Here is a 26047-nt window from a genome sequence, read left to right as displayed (position 1 = left end):
CAATACCCTTTCGGTTATCAGAGCAGCAACAGAGGCCTGGGAGAACTCAATGCTTTTTTTTGTTTGTTTTTTGTTTTTGTTTTGTTTTGAGACGGAGTCTTCCTCTGTCGCCCAGGCTGGAGTGCAGTGGCGCGATCTCGGCTCACTGCAAGCTCTGCCTCCCGGGTTCACGCCATTCTCCTGCCTCAGCCTCCCGAGCAGCTGGGACTACAGGCACCCGCCACCATGCCCGGCTAATTTTTTGTATTTTTAGTAGAGACGGGGTTTCACCGTGTTAGCCGGGATGGTCTCGATCTCCTGACCTTGTGATCCGCCCGCCTTGGCCTCCCAAAGTGCTGGGATTACAGGCTTGAGCCACCGCGCCTGGCCATTCAATGCTTTAATAAGAGCATGGGGCTGACACTTTTCCATGTGAAAAGCAATATGCTGCGTAAAGCGAAGAAAAAACCAAAGGAGTGTTCAGGCCGACAGATGACCTCTTTCTCCTTGGCCCCTACTGCACCTGCCGTGCCTCTTTACAGGGCAACAGTAGCATCCACAACAACTTCAGCAGGGCCGCCCCACAGTTCTGCATGGGACTTCAGGGCCCCCTGAAGGATGGGCAGTGGTGCTGTGTGACAGTGTGGAACCTGCACACACCGCACCTTGTTGCTGCTTCTGCTCTTCTGCTCTTGAATGGCGCCGGTTCTGCATTTCATTCCTAGCAGCTGCTGCAAATGACTGGACATCTCTTACCAAAAAATAACTACACCTCCAGAGAAGCTCTCAGGCTGCGGATCCCCCCGATTTTTCAGGCGCAGAAACTGAAAGCCAGAGAGTGAGGACCCTGCCCAAAGCCCAGATGCTCACCGGGGATGGGGCAGACAGTGCCCAGTACCCCAATTCCCAGAATCCACTGCAAGGGAAGGACTAGAAGGTTCAGTCTCTGGACTCAGGCTCCAGGAGTACCAGAAGTCTAGAGGAGCCGGCACCATTCTCTCCACCAGCTGCTCAGACATGGACTTGGGCAGCTCTCCAGCCCACTCCCCTAAAAACAGTTTGAACCAGGGGTGGGCCCAGCCTGCAGGCTGCTGCTCTGAAGAGCAGCCACAGGAAGGAAATGGCTTTCCTGGAATTGCTGGCCCCCAGGACCCAGGGGAGCTCACACCTTCTCCCAGGGTACAGGCCAATTCCCACATAGAGAGCTTCTGGCTTTACATGAACAGGAAGAGAATAATTTATAAGCGAGTGTTCAGAAAAACCCAGCCTTCCCACGCAGGCCCCACAGTAAGACAGGCGACAAGAAGTAGCTGACCAGCAAGTACCCAGAGGGCATTCAGCAAATGAGCATGTGAACTTAGGGAGGTGAACACAGCAGGCAACGACCTGCTTAGGAAAGTTACACTTTAGACTTCCAGACTCACCAAAGCGCAGGCGTATCTTTACCCATAATGTTCTAGACACTTAAATGGTGCTTACTATGCACGTACTAGGTATATTTAATTATATTAACCCAGGTCACCCTCAGAAGAGCCCTAGGAGGTAGGTATTACTTTTTTCCCCATTTTACAAAGGAGGAAAGAGAGGCACAAAGAGGTTAAGTTACTTGCCCCAGATCAAGAGTGATCAACTGGCAGGGCTGGATATAAGCCCGGGCCCTTAACCATTTCACCACACAGCCTCTGCGCATGGGGGGCACAGTGAGTCCCTCTACACAGACTACTTGGTCAGTGCCACTCTAAGACCCACCTGGAGTTCTCGCAGACCCTGTGTGGCCCAAGAGTGGAAGAATGCTGATGTGGAAAGAAGTGGCCTGGTGGACGGAGGCCATCCCTCATGCTTCCTGGCTGGGATGCCACCGTTCTCCTTCCCCACCCTACCCCCACCTGCACAGGAGGTCCTAATCCCAAAATGCAGCCCAGACTTTTATTAAGCAGTGTGGTGGCAAGGTCTCGGCCAGGGGTCATAGCTCAAACCTGTAATCCCAGCACTTTGGGAGGCCAAGGCAGGAGGATCACTTGAGGCCAGGAGTTCAAGACCAGCCTGGGCAACACAGTGAGACTCTAGTCTCTAACAAAAAAAAACAAACAAAAAATTTGCCTGGCATGGTGGTGAGCACCTGTCGTCCTAGCTGCTTGGGAGGCAGAGGCGGGAAAATAAGCCCAGGAGTTTGATGCTGCAGTGAGAAATGATTGTGGCACTGCACTTCAGCCTGGACAACAGAGCGAGAGCCTGTCTCAAAAAAAAAAAAAAAGGAAAACAAAAGAAAGCGAGGTCTTCGAGAGATATCTGTACACCCATATTTCATAGCAGCACTATTCACAATAGCCATAAGGACCCACGTGTCCATCAATGGGTGACTAGATCAACACAATGTGGCCTAACCATAAAATGGAATATTCAGCCTTAAATAGGGAGAAAATTCTGACACGTGCTACAACATGGATTAACCCTGAGGACATTATGCTAAGTGAAATAAGCCAGTCACAAAAGGATAAATACTGGATGATTCCACTAACATGAGGGACCTAGAGGAGTCAAATTCATGAAGACAGAAAGTAGAATGATGGTTGCCAGGGGTAGGGGAGGGGAGAAGGGAGTTAGTGTTTAATGAGACAGAGTTTCAGTTTTGCAAGATGAAAGAGTTCTGTGGATGGGTGAGGATACTGAGCTGTAAATTTAAGGGTGGTTAAGATAGCAAATTTTATGATGTATGTATTTTACCAACTTTTAAAGATTAAAAACAAAGTAAGGAACCCAGCCCGGGTCTGGAGCCAGAGCCTGTAAGACTCCCTTCTGTGCAGTGTTAAGATGGGCAAGATCTCTCCTTTCAGCTGTAATATTAAGACTCCAGGACACACTGTCAACAAATGTTGCCAACAAAATACATCAGTTCCTACTAGTCTCCTGTGGGGTGATCTAATTCTCGTTCACTCACACCCCCCTTGAAGAAACAGAATGTCTTTAACCATGGTTATCTACAGATCTATGCATTCTTGTTTCGTTTGTGGTTTGTTTCAAAATAGACACACATTTGCAAGGAATGCTGGAATTTTTCAATGATGACACAAAAGCAGAGAAAATAAGAACATAGCTATTTCAGAACTAGAAAGGATACGTATCTTCCCTTCCACACTATCACTCGGTAACGGAAAAGAGGTCCTCTGAATACACTGAAATACTGTACAGCTGGGTTGTATAATGGCATATACTACTGGGAGTCACATTATTTTGTGTTTTGCTACATGATTTAGACAATTCATTTACTACTGAGTTATGCACAAGCTTTTCCCTGAGGAAAAGGGGAAGGGAGGAGTGAGGAGAAAGGTTCGAATGATCTCTAAACACTTGACACAGACAGAACTGACTGTGGGAGGGGAGGAGATAAAACCATAATACACGTTTGCAGAAAAGCCTCCAGCTGTGGCAGCGCGTCACTCCAGGAAGCGCAGGCTGGAGGAAGGGGGAAGTTTCCCGAGCACCACTGACAGTACTCCCGGTTCTGAGCCTGGATTTCTATAGCAACGGACAGCAGCTTCACGGGAAGTCACGAGCCATTGTGCTCCCATCCCCTCGGCAGGACAGAGACCACTCTCCGTCACCTGGGCACCGCTGTCCAGGGGTTGGGGCACTGGGAAGGGCAGGGACTTGGCCCAGGGCAGTGGAGCCAGGCAGTGGCAGGGGTAGGAATCCAACTCCAGGCCTTGGCCAAACCTACCAGCCACACTACTGTCTGTGTACACACTACTGGCAGGGACTGTTGCCTGGTTAACCATCACCTGTCTCCAAACATGAAGCACAGGCTGGCAGAGGTGAGCCATCCCCTAAACCCAAGCCCGGCCCCCTTCACCCTGCCTGCCCTGCCTTGGGATTCATTCCTCCTCTCAGGCAGAGGTGAGCTGGCCATTAAAAAGCCGACCCCCAAGGGGAAGAAAGGGGTGTCCAAGAAGCAGACAGAAGCCCCGTGGGGCAGGGCGCACTCAGCAGACAGTTCCAGTACAGCTGCCGCAGGGATTCGGCAGCCTGGATCAGGCACAGCCTCTCTGGGCCTGGGGTGGTCGCAGGATGTCTGAGGAAGGCTGGGCTGATTCATCCTTATGGTCCCTTCCTTCCAGGGCTACACAATTCTGTGAGTCTGTGGATGTACAACCTGAATGACCAGCCCACAGGACAATTAAAGGTTCCCAGGAGCTGAAAGAACTTCATTCCAAGTAGATTATTTCCGCAACGGTCCAAAGCAAAACAACTCTCCATAAATCTGAGTAATCTTCATAGGTGGGAATGAAACTGGATTTCCTTTAATATACCAGTTCATCCTTCCTTACCCCTTAGTCCATGCAACGGCAAATTATTAGGCTCGCAGTGCTTTGCTTGTATTTTCCTTGGAATTTTACCAAAAAACAAAAAATCCCTTACTATTCTACTGCTCTTTCCATTGGTGGCCATTTTCTTACAATTCTAGCTGTTGTCAATGGAACAGGTGCTGGTTCTGGACTGCCTGATAGGCTTAGAGTTTCTAGCCCAGCACGAATACAAACAGAAGGTGTTCAACCAGACTCAGCAACTCCCTCCACTAGCAGGAACCTCTGCCCCAGTCAGGTGTTCTGCACACTCAGGCCAAAGCACCAACAATGACTGGATTCTAAGGAAAGCTGGAAAACAGCCTCACCTCGGCAGATGCACCCAAGAACCAAGGCTTTCACTCTGTTTTCCCTTTAGAAGCTGAAGAGGATGGGGTAAAAACCACAGTTTTCTCTGATACTGTGACTATTCGCAATTCAGAACTATTAGCAATTAATCACCCATTCTCAACACTCCACCAAAGTGCCCATATCCCTGAAAAGCACACAGCCTTGTAAATCCACTCACTCAGGCCACTAGGCTCGGACCCAAAGGGAACTTGAGCATGCGCATGGTTTTTCTGGCTCTGTTTTAATTTCAAGATGTGTTTGTCCCAGTTTACCTATATAACAAACTTTCACATGGATCCCCAAATCTAAAAGTAAAGTTAAAAATAAAAATAAAGGTTGGGTGCAGTGGCTCATGCCTGTAATCCCAGCACTTGGGGAGGCCAAGGCAGGTAAATCATGAGAGGTCAGGAGTTCGAAACCAGCCTGACCAACATGGTGAAACTCTGTCTCTAATAAAAATACAAAAATTAGCTGGGCGTGATGGTGCACTACTCAGGAGGCTGAGGCAGGAGAATAGCTTGAACCTGGGAGGCGGAGGCTGCAGTGAGCCAAGATCGCGCCACTGCACTCCAGCTTGGACTACAGAGGGAGACTCTGTGTCAATTAAAAATAATAATAATAAAATTAAATTAAAATTAAAAAATAAAACTAACAACAACAAACAAACAAAGATGTGTTTGTCCCAGTTTTCCTTGATTCGGATGGCTCTTTCTCACACCTGCTTCCACACTTCCTGTGTGTGGGGTATGAATGGCTCCCCTCCAGGCCCAGCGCCAGCAGCCCTGCTGCAGAATAACCGTCCTCCCTTCATGGGGTAGGAGGAGCGAGACGTTGCTGAAGGCAGAGGCTGAGACCCTGAACTCCAGGTTGCACTGTGCTGTCTTAGCCTAGAAGAGGGGTCTTGGTGTGTCCCATGCAGCTTGGAAGTTGTGGCAGGGAACAGAGAGGGATAAACTTCTCATCAGAAGGGACACATGTGGCCAGGAAGGAGCACTTGGCTTCAACGATAACATCGGGATTCTTCAGATTTAGCAAGAGGACCCTGATGTTCTCATCTAAATGTCTTCATTTAAATATAAATGTCTGAAATGGGGATTATTAGATACCTTTCAAACAGTAAGGTGAGGGGACCTTAGCCAGGTAAAGTGGCTGTCAATGGTCAACAGGAAGTAGCAACTAGAAAAAGCCAGAAGCTCTTGTTGGTCTCCTCACACCATAATCCCCGTGAGGGTAGACACTGAGTGCTTGTGTCAGATGTGTTCGAACCAGAGTGACTCCATCTTGAATCGAGTAAAATGAGGCTGAGACCTACTGGCTGCATTCCCAGGAGGTTAGGCGTTCTCAGTCACAGGATAAGACAGGAGGTCATCACGAGATACAGGTCACAAAGAACCCACTGATAAATAAAACAGGATGCAGTAAAGAAGCTGCCAAAACCCACCAAAACCAAGATGGCGATGAAAGCCACTCCTGGTCATCCCCACTGCTCATTATATGCTAATTATAACACAATAGCTAAAAGACACTCCCATCAGTGCCATGACAGTTTACAAATGCCATGGCAACGTCAGGAAGTCATCGTAGATGGTCTAAAAGAGGGAGGAACTTTCAGTTCCAGGAAAATCCCTGCCCCTTTCTCAGGAAACTCATAAATAGCCTACCTCTTATTTAGCATATGATCAAGAAATAACCATAAATATATTCAGTCAAGCTGCCCATGCCACTGCTCTGCCTATGGAGTGGCCATTCTTTTGTTTCTTTCTTTTTTTTTTGAGACAGAGTCTCGCTGTGTCACCCAGGCTGGGGTGCAGAGGCGTGATCTCAGCTCACTACAACCTCCGCCTCCTGGGTTCAAGCGATTCTCCTGCCTCAGCCTCCCAAGTAGCTGGGATTACAGGCACGTGCCACCACGCCTGGCTAATTTTTGTATTTTCAGTAGAGACGGGGTTTCACCATGTTGACCAGGCTGGTCTCTTACTCCTGACCTCAGGTGATCTGCCCGCCTTGGCCTCCCAAGATGCTGGGAATACAGGTGCTCTGAGCCACCATGCCTGGCCCTGTTTATTTTCTTAATAAACTCACTTTCACTTTACTCCATGGACTCACCCTGAATTCTTTCTTGCGCAAGATCCAAGAACCCTCCTTTGGGGTCTGGATGAGGACCCCTTTCCAGTAATGCTTGGGCAATGGCAGATGAAAGGAGAAGAGGCTACAGACAGAGGTCTGGAAAAGACGCACGCAACGACACGCAAGGCGTTTTTTCTATTAAGTCATCACCGAACAAAATCCAAGGAGAAAAAGGTAAAATGGATGCAGGAGGATCAGAATGAAGCACTACTGCTTGTAAAACAAATCAAAACTAAGAACCTAGGAAACGATAATAATGCTGTTTAAAGACTTGAAGGAAATCTCTATTTCCAACAACGTCAACAGAAATCAAAGGAGAATACATTTCAATTTTCAAGAGTGAAAGATAATAAAAGTCAAACCCTATACAACATTAATCCTGAGCCAAATCCTATCTTATCTCTACTTTTTTCTTCTCCTTTTCAATGTGTGTAGCTAAACCAGGTTGCAATCTAGAGCTGGACTCGTCCAGAAAGCCTGGCAAACATCCACAGCTGTGACAAGATGCTGACGAGCCTGTCGCAGTGGGGTCTTGATGCTTCCACTGGGGAGGAACCAGGAGAATGTAAGTAAAAAGCAATGACCCTTCTGCAAATAATTAAGTAATTCACATCCACCCCTTGAAGAGAAAATAATTCCTCCCTTGTCACTGTGACAGCCTCGGCTGGCTGCCCAGCTGAGAACACCCAGCAAGCACCCTCTCAGCAATGTCAGGTGAGGAGGCGACAGGTCAGCCACTGCAGCCTGCAGGCTGTCTGACCATGGGCACCTCCACAGCAGACCCTCCCAGCCACCAAGGACATCTGGCCCAAACACAGCATGAAGCAGAAGTGGCTTCGGCCGTATCCACCAGCTCTGTGCAGGCTGTCACACAAAACCAACCCCACCCCAGCCTACATGAAGCTCCATGCTAGAGCCCCAGAGCAGCAGGACAGATCACTGATTCCCTTCCACAAAGCATGTGTGCCTCCTTGCATCCACTCAGGCTCCAATGAGAAGCACTATTTGGCTCCCCCAAAGCTTATTGGGTGGAGGCGGGGGTGGGAACAGTCCACACGCCTGAGCTCCACTCCCCAGGGAAATGAGTGTGAAAACAGGAGCTCCAGCAGGAAAGAATCAGCCTTTTGGTTCAAGGAAATGGTCTCTTAGCTTCGGAATAGCCCACTGACTATGGAAAAATGCTCTCGCCCCCAACCAGGCAGGGCCTGTGTGTCTGGCTTCACTGTGCGTGCGGTGAAAGCATCCGTGAAGCAGAGTCCCGGCTGAACTGCGGGAAAAGCAAAACGCACAGACGGCTGGCTCTTCGGTCTGAGGGTGATTTCGACCTGTTCTTGTTGAATGACCTTGGACCAGATAAATGCCACCGAGCTTCCCGTACAATGGCACTAGCAGCAACCTCTTCCCACTCGCCTCTCTCCAAGTCTCTGTGAAGCTACAAACAAGCGGTGTTTGGAAAATTCTAATAATAGCATCAAAGCAGAACGTTGCCCCCGTTATTTCTGAAGTCCTCTCTTCACACCCAGCGCTCCAGAAGGGGCAGAGCAGAGCCGCTGCAGAGTGTGTGATCTGAAGACAACGCCTCCCTCATTAGGGCTAGACATATTCCGACAGGGCAGGCTGTGGCTTTGGATGGGGGGCAGTGAGGGGGTGCATGCACGTGCTGGAACTCACATCCGGGAGAGAAAGCGCGGCAGACAGGCCTCACGTACGAATGTGTGTTTTGAAACACTAGGTTTGATGTCTAAAGAGTACAATTCAACAACTCACGCCACCAGGAACAGGCCTCACTCTCTCCTGGAGCTCTACGGCAGGGTTATCAGAGGACGGCTGGTGCCAGACATGTGCTGACAGGGATCTGGGACATTCAGACCAGAAGCAAATGATCAGGTGCGACCCAATCAACGTGGCACTAAAACAATGTGTGCAGGTTCGATTGCAGTTACCTGATCCACCCCCAGAAGACTGAAAACCTAAATCTCCTCTGCTCTGTCACCCTCCAACTCCTGAGAGAGACAGGAAGGAGGTGATGTTGACTGAGTGCCTCCTGTATACCCAGGAAACTCTGCTAGGGCTTTACACATGCAGTTCATTCAATTCTCCTGACAATGCTCCAGAATATATCCTTTTATCCTCACTTTATAGAACAGAAGACTAAGGATCAGAAAGACAGCACTTGGCCAGGTACAGCAGCTCACGCCTGTAATCCTAACACTTTGGGAGGCGGAGGTGGGAGGCTCGCCTGAGACCAGGAGTTTAAGACCAGCCTGGGCAACACAGTGAGACCCCCCATCTATAAAAAAAAAAAAAAAAGAAAAAGAAAAAATTAGCCAGGCGTGGTGGTGCACACCTGTAGTCCCAGCTACTTAGGAGGCTGAGGCAAGAGGATTGCTTGAACCCAGGAGGTCGAGGCTGCCACATCACACCACTGCACTCCAGCCTGGGTGACACAGGGAGACTGTCTCAAGCAAAGGGAAAGGGAAAGAGCATTCATCTGAGATCCCTCAAGTGATAAATGGCAGAGACTGAATTCAAATCCAGAGCTGAGCCTGCCAGACTGCAAAGGGCCCCCCACACTCAGCTCCACAAGGCAGCAGGAAGATGTGCATGTCATTAAGATCATTTTGTGCCTCCACCTCCCCGCCGTGTGATTTCCACACAGAAACCTGATTCTGATGGCTTCTGTGGCTCATGCCTGACAATTCACCAAAAGAAAAGTAAAATGCACCTCGGCTGAATTCAGAGTTTCTCTGTTAGCACAATGCAAATGAGATGAAGAAAGTTGGAAAATGGTTTCTCTTCTGAAACATGCATCACAAAGTAGAATTACAAAGAGAAAGTAGAGCCATAGGAATCAGCCCAAAATGAAGATTCTGTATCATTAGAGAATAAAATATGGGTATCCATGACTGTCTTCCTCTACACCCCTCACAACCCCACCCCTGAGTCTAGGACACTGTCTCTACCATTTCTCACTCCTCATGAGAGTCAGGACCAAACATCAATTCCAGGATGCATGCTTTTCCTGTTCCGACATATTTGAAATGGGGAATGCATCTTAAAATTGACAAAATGATGGTGCATCTTACGATCCTTAGCACCTAAAGGCTCAAATTAATACATTAATATTGCTCTGAAATTATATGAGCGCAATGCTTTAGATGATTTGAAACACTCTCAGATACTTTGTCTCATTTAAGCTTCACAACAGGCAGGCCAAATAGGTTTTTAGTTCACACTGATCATACTTAAATACAGCGAAGAAACTGGCTGACACAGACGACTCAGTGATTTGTCTAAGCAAGTTGTAGCACCAAGACTGGCCTTGGATTTTCTGAGCACTGGGTCCACGGGGAGGAATCCAATACTGAAGTGCAGACAACACGGGAGGGATGCTGGTGGGCTTGCCCCGACACCTCACCTGTTCGCTGCTGTCCCACTCCACGCCTAGCTCCTCTCAGTCACACAGCCAAGCAGGCGAAGGGTACAAGTGTGAGATGTCTCATGAGCTGATACAGAAGGAGTTTATAAATATTGAGCACTACTGGCCTTAAAAAAAGCTGCTCCTCTCCACCAGGTCTGTGTTGGATGCCCTCCTCCTGGGCCCAACCCAGAATGAGGGGAGGATTGAGAGGGATACACCACAGATAGATACAGCTTCTCTGAAAACAAAGAAATAAAAAATGGCTGTCTCACCTGAACAACTGGATAGGAACTGGGAGAAGGGGATAGAACCAACTTAGAGCTGCACTTCTCAAAAATACCAAATTCCTGTAACCACACTTTGGGAGGCTGAGGCAGGATCACGAGGTCAGGAGATTGAGACCATCCTGGCTAATGTGGTGAAACCTCTCTACTAAAAAACAAAAATTACCGGGCGGGGGGCCTGTATCCCACATTCGGAGGCTGAGGCAGGAGAAGGCTGAACGGAGGCGACTTGCATGACCGAGATTGCCATGCATAGACTCCGCCAAAAAAAAAAACAAAAAAAAAACAAAAAAACAAAAACAAAACAAAAAAACAGATTCAGGTGGCTGAAGAGTTAAATATCAGAATCAAGCAAACCAACCAAGTATCAGAGTAATATGTAATTAAGTATTACTTACCTGATTTCTAGATGAGACAAGCATTTCTAAGCTTAAAAGAAACGGAGGAAACCAGAAAGCAAAAGAATGAGAATTTAACTACATAAAGTCTCCTCTCTATTTAAAAAAAAGTGTGGGGAAAATATTACCTAAAAATAGATAAAGAGTTGCAATTTGTAATATTTATTAAACACCTAACACAATGTATGAGAAAAGCAGGCTATGGGATCAGATAACACATACGAGACACTTTTCAATTCAAGAGAACTAAAGAAATCAAAATTAAGGCCGGGTGTGGTGCTCATGCCTGTAATCCCAGCACTTTAGGAGGCCAAGGCAGGTGGATCACCTGAGGTCAGGAGTTCGAGACCAGCCTGACCAACATGGAGAAACCTCGTCTCTACCAAAAACACAAAAAATTAGCCGGGCGTGGTGGCAGGCACCTATAATCCCAGCTAATCTGGAGGCTGAGGCAGGAGAATCGCTTGAACCCGGGAGGTGGAGGTTGCAGTGAGCTGAGATCATGCCACTGCACTCCAGCCTCCAGCCTGGGTGACAGAGTGAGACTCTGTCTCAAAAAAAAAAAAAAAAAAAGAAAAGAAAAGAAAAAGAAAAAATCAAAACAGAAATGTCAACTACCACCTAGGCAATATACAAAGATTTTATTTGCAAATGTTAACAATGTGGCAAAGGTACAAAAAAGTCTTCTGGTCTGAGTGTAAACTTGTACAACCTTTCTGGAAAAGAGTTGAGAACAACTATCAAAAGCCTTAAAAATGTTCAAACTCTCTGACCCTGTAATTCCACTTTTAGAAATCTATTCTAAGGATATAGTGAAGAATGTATTGCAAAGGTTTACGTAAAAAGGTTCATCTTAAGTTAAAAGACCAAATTAGCTAGGTAGATTGGACATATCCATACAATGTTAATAAAAGCTTTTCAGATCATGTAAAAATACAATATAGTGTTAAAACTTTCAAGGCAGGGAAAAAAACCAAACTGCAATACATTGTTACCACGAGTATATTAAAAAACCAAACAGAATAAAGCCTAGAAGGCACCGTGGTGGGGAAGCTTACGTGGCATGAATTATGTGTTCCTTCTTCCTGCTTCCTTATGCTCGGCTGTATTTTTATAATTAATATGCATCGGTTCTATAATAGGGTGGAGGATGACAGAGGAAGAATGCTACCCTCTCATCCCATGCTCAAGAAACACAATTCCAGGGCAAAAGGAACACAGCACAATAGACACTCGGATATTCTTAGAGGAATTCAGAAAGAAGAGAAACAACTAATATAGCAGTCCTTTATGTTGCAACAAAATGGTCACATTTTTCTAAATGGCTGGTTTAATTCTTTCAACCACTGGTTTGTACCTGCTTCAGGAAATGCACAGATCACCTTTTCCATTTATGTACCACTATCTTCCACCTCTTCCCAAGCAAGTTCCAAGACAGTCTGCGTGTCACCTCTCTAGTACAGTCCCTTCCTCATGGCTCCCAATCGCACATTCTCAGCAAGGCCTGGCCCTGCAGGAAAACCAGAGGAAGAGACAGACCCAACTAGAGGGGGTGCAGGACTCAGCCTCTGTGGGCTTTCCCAGGGTTCAAGGAGCTGTGATGGAAGGCAGCCTCATCCCATTGTGAGGCTCCCAGTATCAGCTGGAGAGATGGCCACCAAGCCCCTGGACAGGAAGGGAGTCTGGTGTGTTCTTCCCTTAGGAAATCTGGGTGATTTAACAGTTCTCAGGCTGGACGTCCTGGTCTCCCCTACCCCTATCTATTTCGGGGCAGTGAAAACCAGATCATTAGAGAGTTACCCCCAGGACCCCGTTGCTGACTGCCACAGTTACTACTTGAGACTGTCATTACAGCAGTTACTACTGTTACTGCTACTTGAGACCGTCATTACGAGACTGACTGAAGGGATGAACGTAGAAATAACAAAAAACAAAAGTAACTATTTTAAGGGAAGGCTAGCATGGGGAGGAAGAGAGAAGAAGAGGAAAAAGGCTCCCTGCTTCTAGTGAGCAAAGGCAGCCCCCTAAGCTTCTACAGCCCTTCATATTTATTGGGTAACAACAGCAGGAAGGAGGTAACAATTGGTCAGCTGCTTAATTGATCACAGGTTCATATTGTTACTAACAGGCTTCAATTATGCCTAATCATAAGAAACACTTGCATCTGGGTCGTAACTGCCCTCAGCTTCACTTCTGGGTGGCAGACGCAGTTTGTCAGTTTGCCAACATTCTGCATTTATGAGAAACAGTTTGCTGCTTACTTATATAGCCTCCAGTGGTATACTGAATTGATCACGACCCTCACTCTTCGGCCTCCAACAGGACCCCACACCTGGACCAGCCAAGCCCCTGCCTTATCTCTCCAGGGCTTGTTACCAAACCGAACTTTGGTCTACTTGGCTGGTGCAGCGGAGCTAAACGCTGACATCAGGATAGCAGCGAGACAGTGCGAGGTTTTAATTGCAGGGTGCCAAGCAAGGAGAATTGGGCGGCTAGTGCTTAAGACCTAACTCCCAGATGGCTTACAGGTAAGGGTTTTTAAAGGCGGGAGGCAGAGGTTACAGGCAAAGTCATAAATCAATACACAAAGGCTCTACATGGGATCGACCTAGAAAGGTGGGATGTCTCAAAGCAGGGCCCACAGGTCAAAGGTGGATTCAAAGGTTTTTTGATTTGCTATTGGTTAAGGAGGCAAAGCTTTGTCTAGAAATTTGGGATCAGCAGAAATTAATGTTAGCATCTGGCCTGTGGAAGTGTCTTCCTCCAGGCCTCTCAGAAAGAAAACTGGCGATCAGAGTTTTGTCCTTGGTTTTCCGTTACCCGAGGTCTATGTGCTGCAGACAGCATTTCTTATTTGGTGGGGGTCCAGGTTTCTAAAAAACGACTCAGGGACATATGTAAAGGTATTTAATTTTTATAAAAAACCAAACATTTTGTGACTAGCTTTTTAGATACTGTTTTAAGCTATCTTATTAGGTTGTTAATTTCTTTCTCAAGGCTAGCGAGATGCCTAGTTTTTTTAATACTTAAATTTTTAAAATTTTTATGTTGGAGGGTGCCTGACAGGCTCCTAAGAGGGGTTCCTACCCCATCTCAGGCTCAGCCTCCACCTTTCTGCTCCCACGAGACGCAGGGCAGTCGCGGGTGTGGGCCAGCCCTCCCAGCGCTTTCCCATTTGAGCCCCCACCCGCCCACTCAGCTTCCATCCCAACCCAGTTTGCAGCTTCGCTGGTGTCCCACAAACTCATTAAAGTGGTTTAGCCACGGTCAGCCAAGCTTGACTGAACACACAGGAGCTGTTGCCGAGACTTCCAAACCTGCTGGAGTGTAAATTCCAGACTCTTGATCGGCAGAAATCCCACTGTGGGCACAGCCGGGCAGCAGCTCCGGGCTGCTTGTCCTTCTGCTCCTGCAGAAGGGAACATCCTACTCAGGGGAGACACAGGGGTCAGCCCCTGGGCCTGGTGTTCCTGATACCATGTGACTCACGCTGGCTGACCCCCTAGTAAACCCCAAACCGCCTCTGTATCAAACTGGTGTTCCCTGAAGCACCTCATCCAACAGTGGGGGTAAACGCCAGGCTCCCAAACCCTTCACAACCGGCTGAGCACAGGCGGTCCTTAACATCAGCCAGTGCCCAGCAGCGTCCAGAAACGAGCATCTAGTGAGTGCTTTCTAAGTGCCAGACCCCATGCTAAGTGCTTCTCCTAAGCCACTGGGTGGCTATTATGAGCCAAGCTATCATGAGGCCTGGCTGGGGCAGTGGAGTGGGTAGGTGAAGAAATCCCTCAAAATCTTATCATGTGAGGCAATTAGAGAGGTTTAGCTTACAGAAGAAAGATATGGATGGTAGTAGAAGGCGGCATGAGAAAGGTCTTCAAATAGCAGAGAGATTTTCATGTGCAAGAGGTATTAGGACTAGAAAGTTCCACAGTGATGGGCATCAGCTCACTCAAAGCTTCAGAGACAAGAGAGGACTGCAGGGATGGTAGACTTGGACTCCACATTCCACAAGTAAGAACATGGAGGTCATGCAGATCTCAAGGCAGTAATTCTGCAATTGTGCCCGTTCAGCGTACTTCAGCAGACGGGTGATGCCTGTCCACAGGAAGCTGCAGAAGCAATGCCTGCTTTGCAGAGCCAGGAGCTTGGCCTGGGGACAACTGTGGTCCTTCCAGCTCCAATGCACTGATGCTGAGCGACTAACAGAACTCAGCAGCCTTTTCAGTGTCAGGTCAACCAGTCACAGCAGAAGGACACTCGGCCAATCCCCAGCAGCATGCAAAATACCCATGAACAAACCTGAACACGCACCGAGTCTAAAACGAAAGCTGAACTTTTATTTTTAAGTGACAGAATTTTGGGGGAAAAAAAACTAAGGACCCTGGGTATACTGTTTCCTCTTGAAAGAGTTAAATTTGTGAGCCAGGTGCAGTGGTTCACTTCTATAATACCAGGACTTTGGTAGGCCGAGGGGGGAAGATCACTTGAGGTCAGAAGCTCAAGACCAGCCTGGGCAATACAGCAAGACCTCATCTTTACAAAAAATTAAAAAGTTAGCCAGGCATGGTGGCACACACCTATAGTCCCAGGTACTTAGGAGGTTGAGGAGGGAGGATCGCTTGAGCCCCGGAGTTTGAAGCCTCAGGCAGCTACGATCACGCCTCTGCACTCTAGCCTGGGTGACAGAGCAAGATCTCGTCTCTAAAAAATAAAATAGTAAGAGTTAAATTTGTGGATTTTCTACCCCAGTAACAGGTTATGGGACAGGAAAGAAAAAAGTCTTAGGAAACAGAAAAATTCACAGCATATCTGCAGTCAGAATTTGGCTTTGAATCCTGGCAACACAATCTATTTTGAGCAGGAGACAAGTTTTGCTAATTCCTAATGAGCCAGATTAGAAACAGACTACAAACGAACAGCAAACTCATCATAAAATTATGAGAGAGCCCAAAATACACCGAATGACTGATGCATCGCTAGCAGCGGCATTTGGCCACTGAGTAAAAGCAGGGTGTGTGCTTCACAAGTGTCGCGGGGGCTTCAGGAAGAAGGAGCTGGCGGAAGTATTGCTGATAATCCAGAAAATCCTCTCCACTGACTCAAACATCCACAAAGTGCAGGGCTGAGCTGCTCTCAACAGTGCTGAGGCATGAGATGTCCCTGAACCAAAAGTGCAGGTGCCCTGGATGGGGCTCGGGGCACCCCACATATAGGAATATGGGGGCTCAGGAAGGCTGTCCTGAGCTGATGCTCTGGCAGAAAGAGGAACTTCCAAGAGAAGAGGAGACTGGAGCAAGGAAGAACCTGAAGACAGATACCTCCCAGCCAACACTCAGGCTCCTGTGACACTCAGGAGAGACTAGCTTGGGGGAAAAAAGGAAAGCTCACCTCCCCCCACCCCACCCCCACACACACACCCTTATGAAAGTCCCTTCTCTAAGATCATTCCTGTTTCACTTTCTCCCTTACCTCCCTATCAAAAAACCAGCAACTCCAGAGGCAACCCAGAAGCCAGTGGCTCCATCCCTGGTGCACAAGACCCAAGTGGCCCACTGTATTTAATAAGCAGCCATGCAGACGCTGGACTCTGTGGCCTCCACAGAACACAGCTTCAGGGAAGAGGCAGAGCCCCCCAAAACTCCAAGTGGCTGACGGCTTCAGGGCCACAAAATCCATATAACATCAGAGAACACATGCCTGCCCTTGTACACACCATGACAAGTGAAGGTCCTGTTTTCCTTCATAACCCCCCACACACACATTCTCCAGCGCACTTGCATTTAGAAGTACCTGCACATGGTGAGTGGGGTGTGACAGAGAGATTATGCTATAGGATAGATGGCCCCAGATGGCCAGAAGGGTACTAAGAGGCCTTCCGGGGGCCTGACCATCCCTGGCCTCATGGGTATTGGTAAGGATTCGGACATCCTTCCTGCAGCCACCCAGCTGGTGATGAGAAACTCTAGAGAAGGAAAGAAAAGCTGCATTTGGGACAAATCATCCCATTCAGACTGTGCCTGCATCCCCTGCACAGCCCTTGGGGGCCGCTGGAATAGATGGCTCCTCCGAGGGCACCAAGGGCCACAGCAGCTGGCTTCACAGGGAGGAGTGAGGGGAGGTTCCGTCTTGGCCTGTAAGACATCCCATCTTACATGCCAGGTCAGCAATAACGTGGTAATGAGGAATGAGTTACAGCGCAACAATTCACACCTCAAAAGAGTTCACGCACCCAGGAGTGTTCTGATGAACTGACCACGGGAGCATATCACTGACGAGACAGCAAGCACCACCGCAAGGGGCTCACATAGATCCAGTTCTTTAAAATTCAAAAAAAACCCTCGGCCGGGCACAGTGGCTCACGTCTGTAATCCCAGCATTATGGGAGGCTGAGGCGGGTGGATCACGAGGTCAAGAGAGCGAACCATCCTGGCTAACATGGTGAAACCCTGTCTCTACTAAAAATACAAAAATTAGCTGGGCATGGTGCTGCATGCCTGTAGTCCCAGCTGCTCGGGAGGCTGAGGCAGGAGAATCACTTGAACCCAGGAGGCGGAGGTTGCAGTAAGGCAAGATTGCACCACTGCACTCCTGCCTGGCGAGATACTCCATCTCAAAAAAAAAAACTCTTCATAATGAATTTTAAATCAAACTACACTATTAAGAGAGTCTTCCGCAGAGATGAAGGAGGAGGTGTCAGTTTATCACGGAGCTCCAGCTCAGGCAGGGCTCACAGCAGGATTTAGGGTCGCTGCAAAGTCATTGTTTCCGAATAAAGTAGGGGTGTGTTGGTCGCATGCCCCTGCCTCAGGCAGCAATGGGAGGGGGGACATTTGTTTAATGGGTTTTCTCCAGGTGCTAAAAGTAGTGCAAAATATTAACATCTATCCAAAAAAGAGGAGAGACGCTCCCCCCACCTCCATTCACCCACTACCAGGAAGAGGAAACCGCCAGACTGAGCAATAAGGCTGCAATTTCACTGGAACGGTTTAGGTCTGAAAACAACTGTCAGCCCCATAAATCCTTTTCTCCCCACTCCAAATCCTGAAAGGGACTATCGTCCTGGCCACTGCTGAACCTGCACTGGGTGTAGTCACTCCTTGGCGTGCCTCAGTCTCTCCTCAGGAAAGTGTGCACGTGGGGTTATACGGGCTGGAACACTCTTACCCACCAAAATCTACGACCTCCAATGAGAAACTCCCACTATCCCTTGGTACAACTTCAGATCTTGTCAGCATTATTGACGAAATCCCACAGATGCAATATTACAAGATACAAAATTGAAGACACGATCTTGGCTGAAAGACTCACGATCCAAATGCAGTAAACCTTTCATCTCTCCTTATTCACTCTGCCTTTAATGTAAAATATGTGACGCTGTCAAACACCAGCCAGGCCTCGCTACACTCCTGAAGGAGGGGTCGCTAGGAAACTGCAGAATTTGAGAAACACATGGACATTCTAACCAGTTATTCCTTCTTTGTCCCCATGGCCCCCTCCCTTCCCTGGCCTGTACAACTTCCTTAGTCCCATCTCTGTTACTTTGATTTTAGGAAAGGGATCCTGCACTCTAATTGTGTGATGGGTTATTGCATCTTCATTTATGAATTCTCCAATCTGGTATTCACTTTCAAACACTTGGCCCTTTTTGGCAGCCAATAATGCATAACCAGGCTTGAGAAGCCTTCACATTTGACAAGAATAGAGAACAACCACTTAGCAGAGACCAGGTTACAGGTCACATGGAGTCTTTCCAACTTCATCAACAAATAAAGCAAAATCTGAGTGCAGGGCTATGGTCTGTTTGGTGGATGAGAACAACACTCTTGAAAACAGCCAGTGGTGCAGACACCATGGCGTGCTCTTCCAGTGTTTGGAGGGCTGATTAGTGCACAGTAACCACAGGGCCACAATCCTGAGTTACTAACCACACAGCTGGGTTCTCAGAAAGAAAGACCACATTCCCAGACAGATCGGACCCTAGTCTGCCATGGGGGTAATGCAGGTGGGACCATCACGGCAGGTCCCACCTGTTCCCATGACTCCATTTTGGTTGCTGAATTCACGAGAAGGACTCAGGCCAAAAGAAGGTTGGAGGTTCCAAGACTGTGGCTTTTATTTCTCCAAGGATCTGCAAAACTTCAGATTGTTCAGGAACAGCAGGAAAATGTACTACCTTGGTTCCAAATCGCTCCAATGAGAAGTGCTGCCTGCCTCCTCCAAATACCTGGAGCCAGAAAATTACTCCCATTAGGCCCCACCATAGTTATTTCTGGACATGATGCAACCTGAGAGATTATTTCATGCTACAGGTAGATTTAGGGAGAACTCAATTATATTTTCCTTGCTTTTTAGTAACATTAACATGCCACTGGTGACAAGGGGACATTCCAGCTTGTCACAAGTCCAGTACGACCACAGATCAGGTCACAAGGGCTCTTGTGGGTGATGGACAGCTCTCGCAGCAATGTTTTGCAACACACCAGCACACAACATGCTTAAGAATTGGTTTCTCTCCCTCTGCTGTCTCCATGTCTACATCAAAATTAAAGAGAAGAAAATAATAAAATTAACCCCCAGAAAGTACCTATCAGTACTTGCACTTAATTCATTTCCATCTAAATCCAGGCCGGGTAATATTCTTGACATTGTATAGATCTGATGACAATGTCTTTACTTCTTTTTATAGTTGAGCCAGGCATGTGACTGGTTTAAGGGCCACTTAGTCCAAAGGACAGGGAGTCATATCTTCAAGTCATCCTCACATCACTATCCACAAGCTTTCATTAAGTGGTCAAAGCTGTACGTTTGAAGCTACAGAGTTCACCAAATAAACAGAATGACTAAGAAACCAAAACTAGGTGTTTTCACATTTTTAGAGTCCCCTGACAGTGTGGTTTGGGGGTTTGGTTTCTGTATCACATCTGCTAAGTGTGCAGGTCATTTTCAAAACCACGCATGCTGAGGGACTAGCAAACAAATGCAATGATCATGAGGTTAAAGTAGACAAAAGAAGGCAATTAAAACATTTCCACTACCCATCATACAGGAGAAAAACATAAGTACACCTGTTGCCTTCTAAATAAAATAGATATTTTTCCTTTCCATAACAGCAGAAAGTAAAAAAGACTTAAGAAATGAAGTCAAGATCTATTTCCACAAAGGCTCAAGCAAGACAATATCAAATGGGTACAAAATGAAAGACAACTGAAAATCAAAGGTGGAGTCGGCTCTCAGAGGTCTGCAAAGCTCGGTGGCTAAACTTAGCTGTGTGGGCAACACACACACAGACATACACAACCGGTATATGTCACTTATTTTCGAACCCTGGAACTCACACAAAGACATGACCAACCTGCATGTGCCCCTCTTCAAAGTAGTCCCCTGGGGAGACCCTTGGTATTCCCATGATGCTGTCAACATTCAAAATATTTCTGGAACTCCCCTAATGGGTTGGCCCCCAGAGCCAACAGCACAATGTTCATCCTCTAAAGCACATTTGTTTTTTGGAAACAGCTAACAACCACTTGGAGCCAAGAGTCATGAATAAGGCAGGTGATCGAGCTTGGAAATTTTGTTCTTGGTCAGAAACTCACAGTGGGCACCAAATGTCAAGTATAATTTTCTCATAAGGCCCATGGACTAGCTGTGACAATGCCAAAAGCAGAGGTTCAACAATGTTCTGAACACTGAAAATAAGTGTGAAGCCTCCTAAACAGCATGTTTGAAACTCGCCACTTCGAATACACTTGTTCTGATTAGCCTATTATAACCAGCCTTGTGTCTTTATAACAATGTCTTGATAAATCACTACTGCATATCCCCAACTCAATGTAGCCCCAAGTAAGTTACTAATAACAAGGGGACACGGGACACTTCAACTGCCAATCAAGAGACGATAGGCTACAACCCTGCACAGAGATGTCTGCATTCCACAGGCAGATGTCAACACCCAGGAGTACGTGCAGACGTAAATATGCACTACACGCGTGTGCAGAGATCTATATATACACCACAGATTCACAGCTCATCCCAAATCATCCTTAGTGGGCTTATCCTAAATATAGATAATAAATTCATGTTAATAATAGCTGAGACCTTTAAAATGCTCTGGAAGGAAACACACACACAAGGATGCACACACGTGCAGAGCCACCCTTACGCATTCCTGCACGCTGATCCGCTGTGGTTTTCTGGTTTCCTTATCCCTGGGGGGAAAATTGTGTCAAAAAGGCACACCCAAGAAATGTAAGCTAAATACTGACAGAGGTCTTCCCTGGAACACTTGTCCCAACACGCTATGATTTGAAAAGATAGGGCAGTCACTGAGAGACCAGGCCGGGGGAGAGGGAGGAGCAGCGGAGCAGCCACTGATTTGGAGGCCTCAGGGCTTGGGATTTATTTAATAGATTTTCTGAACCTCAACCTCATGGAGAATGAATTCTTTCAAGGGAAAGCGATATCTTTTCTTTTCTAACCAACTACAAAAGAACTGGTCCACTCGCCCCTATAGTTTGCCAAATATACCCAAGGAAAGCACCCAGCTGTCTGTCTACCCATGCTTGTGGAGCAAAGGTTTATGAGGAAAATGGCATTCTCCCAGTTCCTGGCAAACAACCTGTTCATAAGGTACAGCACTGCTCAGGAGGAAGGGTGAACACTGGATTCAAATTCTAAACCCACAGTCCCAGCTAGTCGGGAGGCTGAGGCTTGAATGGTTGAGCCCAAGAGTTCAAGGCCAGTCTGGGCAACATAGTAAGACCCTGTCTCTTAAAAAAAAAAAAAAAAAAAAGCCTAACAGTATTTAAATAAACTACAAGGGGAAATATAAATTTATGAATCAAAAAATAAATGTTATAAGATAAATAAATAAATTCTAAATCCCTCCTCCCCTCTTCTAGCTGCGTGACCTCGAGCAAGTTACTGATGCTCCCAATGTCCCAATGTCCCCTTTTTGGGATCTATGCAAAGTGGGGTTTGCAATAGCACTCATCCTCCTGGGGCTGCTGAAGGGACTGACTCCGTGGGCATGGAAAGTTCCCAGCACAGTGCCTGAGTTACAATCAGCTATTATTGCTTATGATGACGGCAACCTAGCTCCCTGATGCAGTGAAGGGATGGACAGGCACGCACCAGTAACAGCTACCCATCCTCGGGCGCCTGGAGTAGAAGAGCTGCTCAGAACTAAAGGCAGACACTGATGTTCTCCTCGGCAAAAACAAAGCCTTGTGAAATGCATACCTGCCTAATTCTCCCCTCAAACCTTGCCTTGAGTATTCTGGAACGGTGGTAGGGTTCTCCTCCTCAAAGAGGCAACCCATCGGAAACCTGGCAGGCAAAAAGAAGAGGGGAGTGAGGGAATGCAACCAGGATGGAGACAGAAACAAGAAGAGAAGGGAAAAATCAAGAAGGCAAACGGGAGGGCAGGAAAGCCAACAGAGTTGTCTGTTCATGCACAAAAGCCTGCTGGTGCTTCCTCCAGTGCAGGGAGCCTGCCCCACCGCTCGCCACGGTGCTAAGACAGCGCCTCCTCAGGTGTGGTCCAGGGACCCACGCAAAGCCTTCACAACCCCACAGGCATGTGCCAGCACACAGCAGGCATGTGCAGCACCACGGCTCTTGCAGAAAAGAGGAAAGAGCTGGAAGTGACCTCCAGATCCCAGGGAGTGTCAATAAGGAAGTGGCTCCATTCCATTTGGACACTGGCTGGAGATCATTGCTTTAAACGTCCTCCCTTCAGAGGAGCATCAGGAAAGGGTACGTGGCCAGCAGGATGCAGTGCCAGGGAGAACCACTTGGTGCATACCATTCTAAGACATGTTTTCAATAAATCCGGAGGAAGAGTAGGAGTCCTAAACCACAGTTAACCAATTTCTGGCCTAGTGTTTACATCAAAGTTTGCATATAAGCCACTCGGCCTATCAAAATATTAAGGAAGTCACTGGGAATTTTACTTTATCCAAGGGGTGGAAGCAGTGCCAACATGACCTAGCCTGAGATTCAGCTGTGTCTGGCCATGTGTGATGACCTGGGGCCACAGTCACTGGAAAGAAGATACCTGCAGGGCATTTAGTGTGTGCGGAGGAGGATGAGGGAAGTTTTCTCTCCAAGCAGCCTGGGGAGAGGCTGAGGAGAAAGGAATGCTGTTGTTTGGGTGACCAGCCCTGGGGAGCTGTGCGTCCCTGAGTCCTGCGGAGGGAAGGGCAGATGGGAGCTGAGCAGCCATTTACATGACTGATCTGCTGCTTGGTGTCCAGCTGGCACAGGCGACACTGGAGGGGAGAGGCCCGGGACTCCACTTAGACATGGAACACAGTGTTCCCCGAAACCGACTCCAGGGATGCGTGGAGGTACCAAGAGGGTTTGTAGTTTGGCAGCTTTGGGAGGTAACACCCTTGGTGGGGACTGCCCTCTTCTCGGGAAGAGCCCTGGAGATGGCTGACATCGGAGCAGACGACATCCATGAGGCAGGCCAGGACCCAAGGGCATCCAAGAGCTGTTCCTGATGGGTACCTCCTGGACCCTGGAACTGAATGGGTGGAACTTTGAGAAGAGACAGGGCAAGCTGGTTAACACTGTTACTATGCAACCTTACAACACCAGCTGCTGAGGCCTGGAGAAACCCAGGTGTAGCCTTTAACACCACCCACTCCACCCCCCACCACCCCGCCCCCGCCACGCATGCAAGAGGCTACTGAGGACTGCAGTGTATGGTGGCAGACACTTGGAAATGCTCCGGCCAGGTGCCGAGGGCACAGGGGAGGAACAGGAAAGCAGGCTGTCCCGAGCCCAATAGCGAACTGCAAACGCTTCCCAGCACAGAGAACCAGGGCTCTCTGGGAAAGGCTGACTCCAGGTCCGGGGCAGGAACAGACAACGTGACCCGGGAATCTTATCACACTATACAGCAACACGGTTCTCAAAGGCCATGACAATCATGCCAATGGGATGTAGGGCCCACCTCAAGCAGCTTTCACTGACCAAAGCTGGGAAAATGTGAACCCTAATAATAATAACTGGAATAAGCTGAAATGCAAATGTGTAAGTCCACCTAATGCCACAAAACCAAACAAGCAAAAAGCCCTATCTGGTTACCACTGACTGGAAACTGATAAATAAAAGGAAGAAACTGACATGGGTGTTATCCTTCCCCCATGGACAGTACCACCAGGTAAACAGATAGCGGGGACGGGGGGAGTTCTCTTTATACAAACAGCCTAGCAAAGAAATTACAAGCGCAGATAGAATTAAAACGTTACACCATTTTGAAAGCCTAAAGAACTAGGAGATACAGACACTGAGTATCAATGGTTGCCTCCACCACAGAAACCCAGTGCCTTGTGCCTCCAGATCAAAGAGTGCAGCACAGACCCCACGTGGCAAGCAGCCTCGCCCATCCCTCAAAGAGGAAGAAACAAATCAAATGGGAATTTCATCAAGACTCTACACCTGACTTCACATTTGCAGGAAACACAGAGCACAGAGGAACATGGAAAACTACCCCCCAGAGATGCAAGCCACAAAATCCAGGCTGGAAAACAGTAAGGCGATTCCCAGCTCCCTTCACAAAAACCTGCGCGCACAAGCCAATGAAATGACCAAAAGCAGAGGGAAAAAAGAAAACTCTGATTTTCCAAGATCCAGAGGTTGTATGAATCAACCACAGTTGGTAACTTTATATAATCCTGAATTAAGAAAAATTATAAATACAGGTATAACATTTATGAACCAAATGGGGATTTGAGTGATAATTAAATATGGATGCTCTTAAGGAACTTAATTGTTTTTAAGTATGATTTATGGTACTGTGAGTTTAAACTATCTTTTAGAGACACACACTAAAATATTTATAGGTAAAATAAGATGATTTCTGGGGCCCACTTCCGGGGCTGTCACGGACAGGACAGGGCTGACCATAGGCTGATCGGATAAAGGCAGGGTGAGGGGCAGGCAGAGTTCATTATACTATTGAGTCTACTTACATATATTTGAACTTTACTATAATAATTGTTTTTAATTGGGCCAGGGTGAGAGAAAGGGTGTCACAGAGGAGGTGCCATCTGAACCGCATCTTACAGGGTATGAAGGCCGGACGGTGCTCCCACCGAGACAGCACGGGGAGGAGCCACGTGGGGAGAGAACTGCCAGCCAGTCCCTGTACGGCAAAGGCAAAAAATAGTTGAGGCTGGAGAGGCGTGGGAAGAAGTCAGGGCTCCCGGGAGATAAGGAACCCAGCCATACTTGTGCTTCTGGCCCTACAGGGACTCTGGTGACCCTGCAGGTGGTGGCACTGATGGGACTATAAAAGAGAGGGGCCTCCCAGGAAGGCACCACAACAGATGTGGCTGCTATGTGTGACTAACCGCCCTGGTCAAAAAATAGGCTTGCACACTTTGGAAGACAGTTTGCTAGGATCTTACAAAACTAAACATACACTTTCTATACAGTCCAGTGAGCGCACTCCTTGAAATTTAACCAAAGGAGTTGAAAACTTATGTCCACACAAAAACCTGCACACAAATGTTCATAACAGCTTTATTCATAATTGCTACAATGTGAAACAACCAAGATGTCCTTTGTCATGATGGACACATCTAGGCAAATGGATTAACTGTGGTATATCCAGACAACGGAATAGTATTCAGTGCTAAAAAGAAATGAGCTATCAAGTCATGAAAAGACATGGAAGAACCTTAAATACATAGGACTAAGTGAAAGAAGCCAATTTGAAAAGGCTACATATTGAATGATTCCAACATTCTGGGAAAGGCAAAGTGATGGAGACAGTAAAAAGGTCAGTGGTTATCAGGGGTTGGGAGGGATGAACAGGGAGCGCACAGACAATTCCAAGGGCAGCGAAGCTATTCCACATGACACTGCCCAGAACAGAGTGAGGTGGATGCTTTCATCAGACACGTATATCTTGCTTTACTGCACTTCACACTGATATGCTTCACAGATAATGTGTTTTTTACAAACTGAAGGTCTGTGGCAACCCTACATCAAGCAAGTCTATCACTGCCATTTTTTCTAACAGCGTGTGCTCACTTCATGTCTATATGTCACATTTTGGCCATTCTCACAATATTTCAAACTTTGTCACTATTATATCTTACGGTGATCTGTGATCAGTGGTCTTTGATGATA

The 26047-nt window shown here is 47.4% G+C and overlaps 1 protein-coding gene across 2 annotated transcripts in view; it reads right to left on the bottom strand.

Moving 5' to 3' along the window:
- GALNT2 (polypeptide N-acetylgalactosaminyltransferase 2) overlaps positions 1 to 26047 on the bottom strand; it is a 220440-nt gene that overhangs the window by 143893 nt on the left and 50500 nt on the right. The window contains exon 1 of one of the 2 annotated variants that reach the window (XM_058430440.1): positions 18072 to 18109. The exons of the other annotated variant lie outside the window; for it this stretch is intronic. The gene's annotated coding sequence lies outside the window, so the exon portion shown is untranslated. Of the gene's footprint in view, positions 1 to 18071; positions 18110 to 26047 lie in introns of those variants that run through there. 2 annotated transcript variants of the gene reach the window in all.

Source organism: Hylobates moloch, unplaced genomic scaffold (assembly GCF_009828535.3).
Source record: "Hylobates moloch isolate HMO894 unplaced genomic scaffold, HMol_V3 SCAFFOLD_18, whole genome shotgun sequence".
In the NCBI taxonomy this organism is placed as follows: domain Eukaryota; kingdom Metazoa; phylum Chordata; class Mammalia; order Primates; family Hylobatidae; genus Hylobates; species Hylobates moloch.
The sequence above is the reverse complement of the archived record's forward strand: the minus strand, read 5'-3'. Positions and strand labels throughout refer to the sequence as shown.